This window comes from Myotis myotis, unplaced genomic scaffold (assembly GCF_014108235.1).
Source record: "Myotis myotis isolate mMyoMyo1 unplaced genomic scaffold, mMyoMyo1.p scaffold_m19_p_7, whole genome shotgun sequence".
Lineage (NCBI taxonomy): Eukaryota > Metazoa > Chordata > Mammalia > Chiroptera > Vespertilionidae > Myotis > Myotis myotis.
Genome location: NW_023416379.1, coordinates 58058749 through 58070391, shown reverse-complemented (window position 1 = coordinate 58070391; position 11643 = coordinate 58058749). Strand labels below are relative to the sequence as shown.

The following is an 11643-nucleotide window of genomic DNA, read 5'->3' as shown; positions in this document are numbered from 1 at the left end:
TCCTGGCCTTCCAGATCCATCAGCTGTTAATTCATTCACCAATCATTTATTACTACCTAATGCATGTCAGGCATTTGAGAGATTCAAGGAATATAGAGATGAAAGTTGGGCTTACACTGTTGAGCAACACACAGTTTTGGAGGAAAACCCGATATGTACATGGCCTTCCACCCATCAGTTTTCAGTGCTATGGGACCATGGAGACAGACCTCTAAAATCCATAGCTGAAGAATAGAAAGGGCTTTTTGGGAGAGAAAATTATTAGATTGATTTTAAAATAAAAAGTAGACATTATCTAGATGAATAAAGTCTATATCCAGGGGACACATATACAAAGACATAGAGGTGAGAGAGAGCATGGTTCAGGAAACTAGAAGAGGAACAGCATGTCTGGAGTGTAAAGGGTATGTGACAGGTGATGAAACCAATCTGTTATATAGAGACAGCTAAGAAGGACCCTGCAAAGAGTCTGTATGTTAACTCTAATGTAATGAAATGACATCAAAGATTTTAAGTAAGGGAACATACATATGAAATGTATTGTAGAAAGATTTCTCTAAAGGCCCCATGGAGAATGGATTGATGTAGGAAGACCGATCCATAAGCTAGTAAGAAACCTGGTAGGTAAACTGTGAGGACTTGGATTATAGACTTGGTGATGGGAGGAGAATATGAAAAGAAAGATATGGGAAGATGAAATTTAGAAACAGAAGTAATAACATCTGGTCACAAGTTGTATTGGGGAGCCATCACTGACAGAGACAGAAATTGAATAAGATTCTCAGTTAATGATTTTGTGACTTTGAAGAATGATAAGGTCTGAGAGGAGAGATGGCCTCAGTTGTGGACATGTTGCCTTTGAATGACCTTTGTATGTACAAGTCTATGCTGCAGGGTATGAACTGGAGCAGGAAGTATGTATTTAATAGTCATCCGCATATTAGCTACATACATATAGTGTGCCCCCCAAAATGAATGCACATACTTTGAATAATTATAAAGGCAGTGTTTATTAAAATACATTTCATGTTTTAAATTGAGCTACCAGCTGTTAAAGTGTGTGTATACATTTTTGGGACATCCTGTATTAGTTAAAAACTTAGAGAGTAAATGAGATTTATTTGAGCTGTATACCTGAAATCAATAATCCATCATATGATAAGTGATTTGAAAGCATAATGTCATGGAAACCAAGGCAGAAAAGAGTTTTAAGGAAGAAGTGGTCAGTGGTGTTAACACAGCAAAGGTGTACAGTGAGATAAAGCCTGAAGCCATCATTGTTGTGGCAACTCTGTGACCTTTCGACCATGGCTTTATTTGATGTTAGGGGTAAGGAGTGAATGAAAGGCCAGATATGGAGAAAATGTGAGTATAGCATTTGAATCATCCAGGATAGTCTAGGTTATCCTGCAGGAAGAAATAACTCTCAAATTGCAGTGGCTTAATACAACAAAGGTTTATTTTCCATTGTGCTACATGTCTAATTCAGGGGTCTCTGCTCACCACAGAAGGCTCCACTCAACACAAGCTTTTACAATTCCTGCAACAAGAAAAAGAGAACTGCTGTGTCTCACAATGGCAATTAAGTGTTTTCTCCTGGAAGCAGTACCTGCCACTTCACTCTCTTTCACTCACCAAAGGAAGTCACATGGCCACACAAGGCAGTGAAATACAATACTACCACATGTCCAGAAAGAAAACCAGATTTGTGTACTTTGCAGTCCTTGTGAGGGAATTAGGGCACCAGTAGCTACAAAGGGTTAAGTTTGAGAAGAGATTTTTGTCTGGCTGGTTTTAAGATGGAACACACAGTGGTACTGGTGAAATGTATTTCCACAGTTCACACTCGGTGCTCTAGTGTGCAACACACTTGAGGTACCTGTGTCTGATTTTATTTAGGTACATATATTTTGTTATGTTTCAATTGTTGACTTATTTGTATCTTTTCAATAGGTTTTGAAGTCCTGTCCCCTAAAACCTTAAAGGGCAAGAAAGTTCCCTTTTGTTTTCTTTCTATGGGGTAACCAACCAGAAGGTTTGGTTTCTCCATAGAGAGAGAAGACCTTTCTGCAAAGTGCTTTGGATCTGACTACCCCTGAGCCCATAGAGTCATTTATACAATGGTTTATGAAGAAAACGGCCGCTTGTTTTTTTCCATGGCTGAAGAGGCAGGAAACTGAGCAGCAGTGGCCTAACTCTATGGAAACTCCACCCGTGTACTGGCACCATGGTAATTTTGCTTAATCTGCTTTCTGGGACTAGCCCAAACCTGTCAAGTTCTCACTTTAAAAACTTGCAGATGCATCCACCACGTATTTATGCAGTCACATTCATATGCAAAGAAGTTTCTACCAAGATGAGACACCTCATTAAGAAGGCTTACAACTGTGCTGTTTATATGATGACAGATTTATTCTGATTTGCCTTCATTCTCTCATCTGGTCCTCCCAGACCATGGTCATACATGTGCTAGGTACCTCTCCAGGTTTAGAGAACAGTCAATTCTGTGGGATATGTGTGTTAACTGTCACCAAACTAAGCATCAAAATCATAACTTAGGCCTCGTTAGCCCAATCCAATCTACTGAGCTAAACGACCACAGTTAGGCAAACTCAGGAGGACTTTGGAGGTGAAACAGGTGCATATGCATTTTAGTAAGGATTTCCATTATGCTCAGAGATGAAAATTTAGACTCAGTCATTAAATTTTTTAGCCAAAAGGAGTCACAGAAACCACACACACAGAGAATAAATAGGTCAATACATAACCCAGACAGACCAGAAAGCCTTTTTAAAGAAAATGAAAAATTTGTAGAGAAGTGTGTTTAACGGGAAGATGAGTTAGGGAGCAAAGACATTATTTGATTAGGGAAAAGCTAAGCGACAGTGCTCTGTGGATATGTCTGAGGACAAGTATCTATTGTGATCTAGTAAAGTTACTAATTACCTTTTCCACAGAGGTGAGAAAATGCAGTTTTTGATTCTGCTAACTTCAATTCTTGATTCAGGATAGCAGAAACACTAAAGAAGCCTTGCAGCCAAATTGTAATCATAAATAATTTTCCTCTCAAGTGAATTGACTCCAGTTGGCACTTATCGGCTTACAGGTCAGCACAAATGTTTTTATAATGAGCCATAAAGTGGGGAAAGTATAGTCTAGACTGGCAGTCAGAAATTCTGCTGCTTTCTCTCAGCAACTCGCCTGAGCCTCACTCTGGGTAACTGGCCAAAACTGATAATATCAGCCCCCTGACACTTTAGGTGGGGACAGGATCTTACATTTTAAGTGGTGTAAAGTGTTGTAACAATGAGCAATGTGTGTACTTAAGGGTTGGCTGATCTGGGCTTCTGAGGGGCTCCCAACACAATTGCTAATTGCCCCTCCCTATCCTCACCTCTACTCACTAAGCACACATTTCTTTTTATTCTTTTTATTCCCCTCCACTCCTGCCTACTCCTACATTCTAATTCTCTCAATTGTTCTCCATTCTGATACATTTTTTCCTGCTAGTGGCACCTTCTGCTAAGCTTCTTGGAAGGGTTGAAGAGGCCGCTGTCCCATTCTCTATAGTGAGGATGCTACTGAAATGGAAGTTCCATGGGGGCAAAAGTCATGTCTGCCTTGCACATAGTAGGCATTCAGTGAACATTGGCATGTCACATTTAATATGTGTATAGTAGTTGAAACACATTTCTCTTAAGTTTTCTCATGAAAAATGTGTAAGTGTAGTCAAGTTGTATCCCAGCTCCATTCCTCAACACTAAAGTAGAAAGAGTGAAAAGCAGCTTGTTACAGACTGAATGTTTGTATCCCCCCAAAAGTTATATGTTGAAATCTAATCCCAAATGTGATGATATTTGTAGTGAGGACTTTAAGAAAAGATTATTAGGTCATGACATTGGAATTAGTGTCCTTTTAAGAAGAGACCAGAGAGCTAGCTAACTCTCTTTCTACCACATGAGGGTATACTAGTAGAAAGTGAGAAGACCGCATCCCGGTATAGGGTCCTCACCAAAACTTGACCATGCTGGCACTCTGATCTCAGACTTCCAGCCTCTAGAACTGGGAAAAAAATAAATGTCTGTTGTTTATAAGCTACTTAGTCTATGGTACTTTGTCACAACAGCCCAAACAGACTAAGGCACTATTTATGGAGTATTAAGACTTTGAGTATTTCCAGCCAGCCTCTCCATCAGTGGTTCTATTTCAGTAGAATCAAGAGAATAAAAATGGAAATAGAACCAGGAAATAGCTTGGATGTCCCAAACTCACTCATTTAGAACCAGACTTCACAGAATTTTGGAAACTCATGTTGTCACTGTTGTCTTTCTAATATTTTCCCCATCAGCTAAAAATCTCATGCCATTTAAAAAAAGGGGGGGGGGTGGCGGTAATTGCAATATGAAGTCTGTAGGAAACTCTGAGACATGTGAGCCTTTTATCAGAGAGGCGCTAGGTTACAGCTCAGCAGACTTGTTGAAAGAGGGTAGGTCCAAACTGTAATAGAAGGAAGCAGTCAATATTCAGCACTTCTGATGTATAAACAAGGAGAGATGTTTTCCAGTTTTGCTCTTCCAGTACTAAATGTCCTGACATATCCCTCCAAATTCCATTGACTGGTAACCAGAACAGGCCAGTCAACAACTACATACTAAGCACTACTATGGCCAGTGAAGTCCTTTAAACCATTATTCAATTTGTTTATTCCATGACATGTTTTCAATTTAGAGACTAAAATACTAAAATCACCTACTATAAATTCAGACTGCTATTTTAAATTTGAGGCTGCTTTTATGCCAAGACCAACAGTAATTTTAGAGTAAATCATCATGAGGACAACGAGCATTCTACCTTCCAAGTCATCTTGAAGGAAGAGGTCTACAACACTGCTGTTCTTTGAAAACAGAAACACAAACTACTTTTACCCAGGAAGGTCTTTACAGACCATTCTGCAATTTGGATTTAAGTAGAAGAAAATGACATAGGCAATACAAAGATGTCTTGTAGTTCAAGCAGGTGAAACTAAGTCTCACATCACTTATCAATGGGATGAAAAATATTTTAGTTTAATATCACTACTTGATTTTGTGACATACCTTTTGGCTGCTACATTTCAACAACAGGGGCCAATGGTGCTTGGCTCAGTTCCTATGTTAGCCCAGGATTACTCATCAGAACCTGCCCCGCAGAGAGGGAAGTTAGTATTTTTAAGGAAAGAGAAACCAACAGAATGATGTTATGATAACTTTACCTAGTCCCAACATATCTCTGTAATCAACATTAAATAAACCTTTTAAATCTGTAAATGTAATGGCCACATCATATCTTAGCATATTGAAGTATCCCTAAACCCCAAGGACAAAAATTATAAGGAAGAAAGTAATCTTTAGTACAATAATTTAAAACCATATTTTATCTTCTTCTAGGCTCTTTAATTTGAAAAGAAAAAACCTTGAGAAGCAATGAAATACTCTAATCCACAGATAAAACATCACCTAAATCATTAGACTTTTCATAAATATATAGACCCTGAACAAGGTAAGTAAAATATTTCATTATTAGAAAATAGATAAACTGATTACATTTAAAAAAATTTTTGACATTCACCCTGAGAAAGAATATGAAATAACCACTTTTTTTTTAAGCTAAGTTCTCTGATTTGGGAAACCTGGAAAATCCTTTCTCTCTTTCTCTTTTTGTCTCTCTCTTGCCCTCTTTATCCTAAATAAGTATTTTTTGTTTATTCTTTTGAAGATTAAAACATTAATATTTTTATTTTAAATTTTTTTTATCATTAGTAAATGGAATAAAGCACATGCAACATTGGTTGGAAATTTTTCAGAAAAATTTAAATTATATCTAAGTGGTATACTTTTCAACAAAAGGGAGAACAAATGTAAAACAACTGAGAGTCTAGCTGATTATTAAAAATAATCCTACTGAATCTTTAATTCTAAAAAAATTATGACACCAAATTATTAATCAAAGGTTATCAACTGTCACATGTGGATCATGGAAGCATTCTGGTCTAAACTAGACAACAGTAAGGCATAATAATAAACAGTAAGTCATGAAGGAGACTGTAATCGCCATTAACCACAGTGAACACTACAGAATTTCCATCCCAGTTAAGGCAAGGCACATGATGGGCACTGAAAAAGAAAGAAGGAAATTAACAATTGTGCAAGGCTAAACATGAATTAGGAGCACTCTCAAAAAGAATCTCACTTATCTTCACAGCAAACTTAAAAATACATTTTATTATCCCCGTGCAAAATAGAAGGAAACCAAAGCTCAACGATGTAAATAATTAGCCCAAGGTCTGTCACTGAGTGATCAGTGGGGCCCTCAGTTATGTGCATGTGAACTGCACTACACAGCCTCACTATTACAGGTCTACATTTGTGTTTTAAGATCACACTCTTCCTAAGCCCTCCCTGGAGACACTGACGGCTCTGTTAGCAGTACTGGCATGCTGCAGAAGAGCTCAGTGAGTTTGTATCCAGATCCTGAGGCTCAGTTTTGCATATGTGAGTAATAAAGTTGGTCAGAGGCAAAACTGTGAAGTTGGCAGACAAGGTCTTTACTGCCTCCACACTCTTTTTCCTTGAGGCGCCCTGATGCCTTGCAGATGCCTGGCACCTTCAGTTGGCCCAAATGCTGAAATGGAGTGACCCTCCAGCCTTGCTTTCTTGTGCAGCACTGCAGATTGTCTTGAGTTATAATCACCTAAGTGCCCACACTCTCCACTAGATTATGAACTTGAAGGATATAGAGAGCATCCTTCTCTATGGTACTTACCCCAGAGTGGGTGCTCAGTGAATATTTGAAGAAAATATTATGAATGTTGAACTTTGTCTTCCTTCCAACGCTAATCAAAATATTCTAGGCCTATATTTCTACCCTACAGTTCTTCAATCTTTGCTTTGTAAGGTGACAAACAACTAATAACATGCTAAATTATTAAGAAATGACTGCCTTGACTGCTTGACCCTCTCAGATCCTCTATAGCAGTATTGTGGTGTGTGTGTTTATGTGTTTTAAAGTCTTTGCAGTATACACAGTAGCTATTTTAAACTTGGCATTTTGACACAGGTTATTAAAGAGAACAGTATCTCAGTGAGATTGAATATGAAACAATTACACACATATATGTATATACACACACACACACAAACTACAAATTGGTTTTGCAATGTACACAAACTTTTTATGACTGTTTACATGAAATATGACTTCTTTATGCTGTTTACATGAAATATTTTATGACTATTAAACATTCTTCAAAAACATAATTTCTAATGGCAGCCTCATGTTGCATTTACAAATTTATTTTATTTAACCAATTATTAACTGGAATTTTTAATTTGTTAAAATTTTTATAATTTTTAATGTCAGTGTTCTATATCATTAGAGACATATCTTTGCGCATATTTCTTATTATTTTCTTTGACATATTTTTAAATTTGGTAGGGAACACAGAATTCACATTGTCATGGCTTTTGGTATACATTTTAATATTGTCTCACACTTATCAATTTTGCTTAAGAAATTACCTATTCTACTTAAATCCACAAACTCTAGGTATTGTGATAAAAAGACCTCCCATTTTGTAGGTTAAAAGTTGCTAGCAAATTATTACCGTGATTTATACTTCCTTTCTAACTTGTGAGTTTGAGTATTTTTCACATATTTATTAAACTTATTTTTTTTATTTTTTAAGAATTATCTTTTCATAAATATTTCACATAATTCAGTTGGCCTTTTCCATAATTTCAAATGATTTGGAAGAGGTCCTAAAAGCCTAAGGACATAATTCTTTTGGCAGTACCACATATTGTAAATATTTTTCTCAGTTGGTCACTTGCGTTTTGGTTTTGCTTAAGGAGTTTTGATTTTTGACATCTATATTAAGACATTTTTCATTGGTCCAATGTATTAATCTTTTCAAAAGGAAAGAAAGAAATAACAAGATCCATATAAAGCCTAAAAAAGGTGGCAGAAAAAAAACAAATGCACTTCAGTTATGACTCCCCCAAAATGTAAATTGCTTTAACTTTCTTATAAAATTAATAATCACAAAGTTAGTAAAAAAATCTAAATCCAAATTTATAGTTGACAGTTATCAAAAGCACTATATTTAATGTAAAAAGTATACTAAAAAATGCATTAGTTACCAGCAGATGACAAGCAAATAGGATTTTTTTTTTTCATGGCCACAAGTGGAATCTGCACTGTCTAATGGTGGGCAAAGAAACCAATGTAATTTTGGGCTATGTTGATAGGCATTACATTACCAGTTAAATGTCACAGATGATCCCCATTCTACTGTGCACAATGTCAGCCTTCCTACTCTTTCATATCTCACCTCGGGTAGAAGACATTATGTGGCTCAATGGAAGGAGAAATAAAGAGGACATACTAAAAATATTGGGAAGAGTAAAGCAATTTCTTACTTTCCTTTTTCTGCCCAACTTCCAGGATCAAAACAGCATAAATATAGTGGGATGAGACGAAGATAATGGTCATGTTGTTAAAAGGCATAAAGAGAGTAAGTAATGCTTTCTTCATCTCTTATTTTAATGTCTCTATGGGATGGTGCTTTTATAGAGATGTGAGTTTGGAGTTGAGGAATGCTGATTTTTAGGAAGCATTGTTGATTTTAGGCAAAGAAGACAATCAGGATAGGGACCTGGGAGAGAATGTAAGGAGGAGCTTGAAAACCTCTTGGACCTGTTTTTAGGAATAACAGGGAGATTCAGCTGAAGTTTCCTTCTAAATAGTTTAATGTGGCAGGGAAGTTAGGAAGGGATTCAGGATAGAAGCATGATCAATTAAGGAAGGAAGAGCATATATATATATACACCTGCATTTTCTAGGTAACTTGAGATCAGTAGTTAGCAGAATGTCAGACCAGTGCAGACGAGAAGACCCAAGTCATAAGGTCAAACTATGTCTAAGAAATGTATTCAGAGCTAACTGCTACCACTTAATTAGAGAAGGTGGTAAATCAGGAAACTTATAGAAGAAGGGGGCAGGGGCTGATAAAGGATCTGAAAAACACATTCTATGAGGAAAGGTTGATGTTTATGTTATGTTTAGGCTGCAAAGAGGTGAATTGGATCAGGATTTCATGTCTAGATGCATATTAAGAGGTTTCCATGTATCTTTGGTTTCAAAAGAATAAAACAAGGGGGAAATGGTGCAAATTACAGGGTGGCCAAATATACCTCTAAATTAGCAGCATAAAAACAATTCTAAAATTAAAGGGTTGCCTGATGGAGTGAATGAGAGCCCATAACAATTTGTGTCTAAGCAGAGATTGGAAAAGATTATCTTATAATTCATAAAAAGAATTCATGTCATCCCTTCATTCATTCATTTTAGGGGGAATCCAGTGTAGCATATGCTGGAGAAACTGAGAGGAATAAAACAGGGTCTGGCCAACAAGGAGTTCCCATCTTCTGGAGGATTTGATGCAGTGAAAGAAGAGTGACAGAAGGAAAACAGCAAGAGGGGAACCCACGCAGATGTAAGAGATAATTCCAGAAGAAGGGGCATGGAAAAGATGCACCAGGTCTCAAAACCAGAATCAGTCCGCCTGCCTTTCCTATGCAATGTAACCACTGCAGAGATAGTCCCTGAGGGTCCAAAGCCCTGCCAGAGGGAGAGCTTCCCAGGTCCTAAGGGTATTTCTGAAAGTGGTAAGCTTATAGGCCCGAAATCTTAATTGAGGTCTTCTTCTGGGCCCCAGTAGTATCAACACATAAGAAACCAACTTAGGTAATTAAGTGCTGATGGCCTTATAAAATGTTGAAAATTAAAGATATACTGCTGTAAATATAATCTTCCCTAGATGCTCCAACAGTTTACATTCACCAAAGTGCCTAGCTGTCATCCCAATAATGGCATCTGCATAGGGGCAAAAAGGAAAACAAAGCCTAAATTTATTTATTTTTTTTTAGCATAAGGAGGGTACTCTAAATGTGTCAGCATCAGCCTCATAAAATAACTGTGGGCATGTGAAGAAGAAAAGGAAAAAAGAGTGGCAGCCTGTTAAAGGAAGGTAAGGTTAAGTACCTATAACCAGCATCTACTTCCAGGACAATGTATCATAATTGTTTTCCATTAGTAACACTTTCCAGTCAGCTACTACCCACAGGATAAGATAGTAAGATCAATAATGTGGGTAGATGGAGTTAGGACCCTCCAAGTGAGGGCATTTCAGTACTGTGAGTTCTTGCTCTCTCTTCTAACTCTACTTCTAGACAGATAATAGACAGATGGTGGATAGAGAGCTCAGTAAGTGTTTGTGGCTTCACACCTTTATTCCACTTTTACATCACTTGGATGCTATTAAAATGTATTCTTTGGGAAAATAATGTAGTATTCTCAGACATTGATACTCCACAGGACTAGAGGTGCTAATGGAGTATCGCTGCACTTTATACTTAATTTGAGAGGTATCGAGGAAATGAAATGAGAATCTATGTAAACTGATGAACATATTGGCCACATAGTAGGTGCTCAATGAAAGTTAGCTTCCTCCTTCCACAGCCATATACCTCTTACACATTGCTTTTCCTTTAAATAGAGTAAAAGAACCACATTGCTGGAGTCATGCTAATTCTCCAGCTAAGTGGTCCACGCTTAGGGTGACTGCAAATTCTTGATGTGCCTCCATTCTTTGCCATAATACCTTATCTTACCAACTATGTACCATTCCCTTCTTCATAGCACATGATAAGTCCTCAAAAATGCTGATTCCTTCTGTTTCTCCTTCCATAGGAAATGAGCTTTCTCTTCCATTTAATTCAATTTCATTAAATTAACCTCAACAGATATAGTGTCTTTTACATACTAGTACTATATGCTATGCTGGCCTGAGCTACCTGAAGTTACAAAATGCACAAGATAGTGTTCCAGGACTTGTAATAATTCTGAGAGACTAAAGACAGGCTGGGGGTGGTTGGAGGGTTTCTCATTTATGAGTCACACTGCACTGCTAATTTTTAACTTGAGTTTCAAAGGAGATGCTATGAGTCAACCTTCATCCATAGGCATTACAGAGTCTCACTCTAGCACATGCTCATGATGCTTTTTTCTTTCACAATCCTAGGTTTGAAGGAAATAGCAACATTGCTGCTTTGGGGACCCAGATTCACCCAGTTTTCTGAGACCATGACTAAACTTATCTGATATCAAAGATTTGGCAAAGAGGTTAAAAAGTAGGCACATTCTTTCCTGTAATCATCGAGTGTGGCTGAAGAAATAAATATGCTTTATTTCCAAACATGACTAGCATTTTAAAAAATCAGTTCATGTTTACAAAATTACCAGCTCAAAGAAAATTTTTGCTTTTCAAGCATTTTTCCACGGGCCCCCAACATGTCATAATGAATGCTTCACTATACATCTCTCATTTTGAAATGGCTTAAGACAAAAATGATGTGATTAGGAGAGAGGTACAAGATATTATCTAGAGTAGCTCCAGAATTCTCAACATGATAAAAGATGTATATTCTTTTTTTAATATATATTTTATTGATTTTTTACAGAGAGGAAGGGAGAAGGAGAGGGATAGAGAGTTAGAAACATCCATGAGAGAGAAACATGGACTCAACTGCTTCCTGCACACTCCCT

General features: G+C 37.2%; 1 long non-coding RNA gene across 1 annotated transcript; it reads left to right on the top strand.

Annotated features, from left to right (window-relative positions):
* The first annotated feature begins 2077 nt into the window (after window positions 1-2077).
* On the top strand, window positions 2078-11379 carry LOC118660463. The gene is made up of 6 exons (XR_004968923.1): window positions 2078-2230; window positions 5427-5538; window positions 8482-8551; window positions 9388-9532; window positions 9966-10066; window positions 11120-11379. It is a non-coding gene; the product is annotated as an uncharacterized LOC118660463 (long non-coding RNA).
* The last annotated feature ends 264 nt before the right edge of the window (window positions 11380-11643 follow it).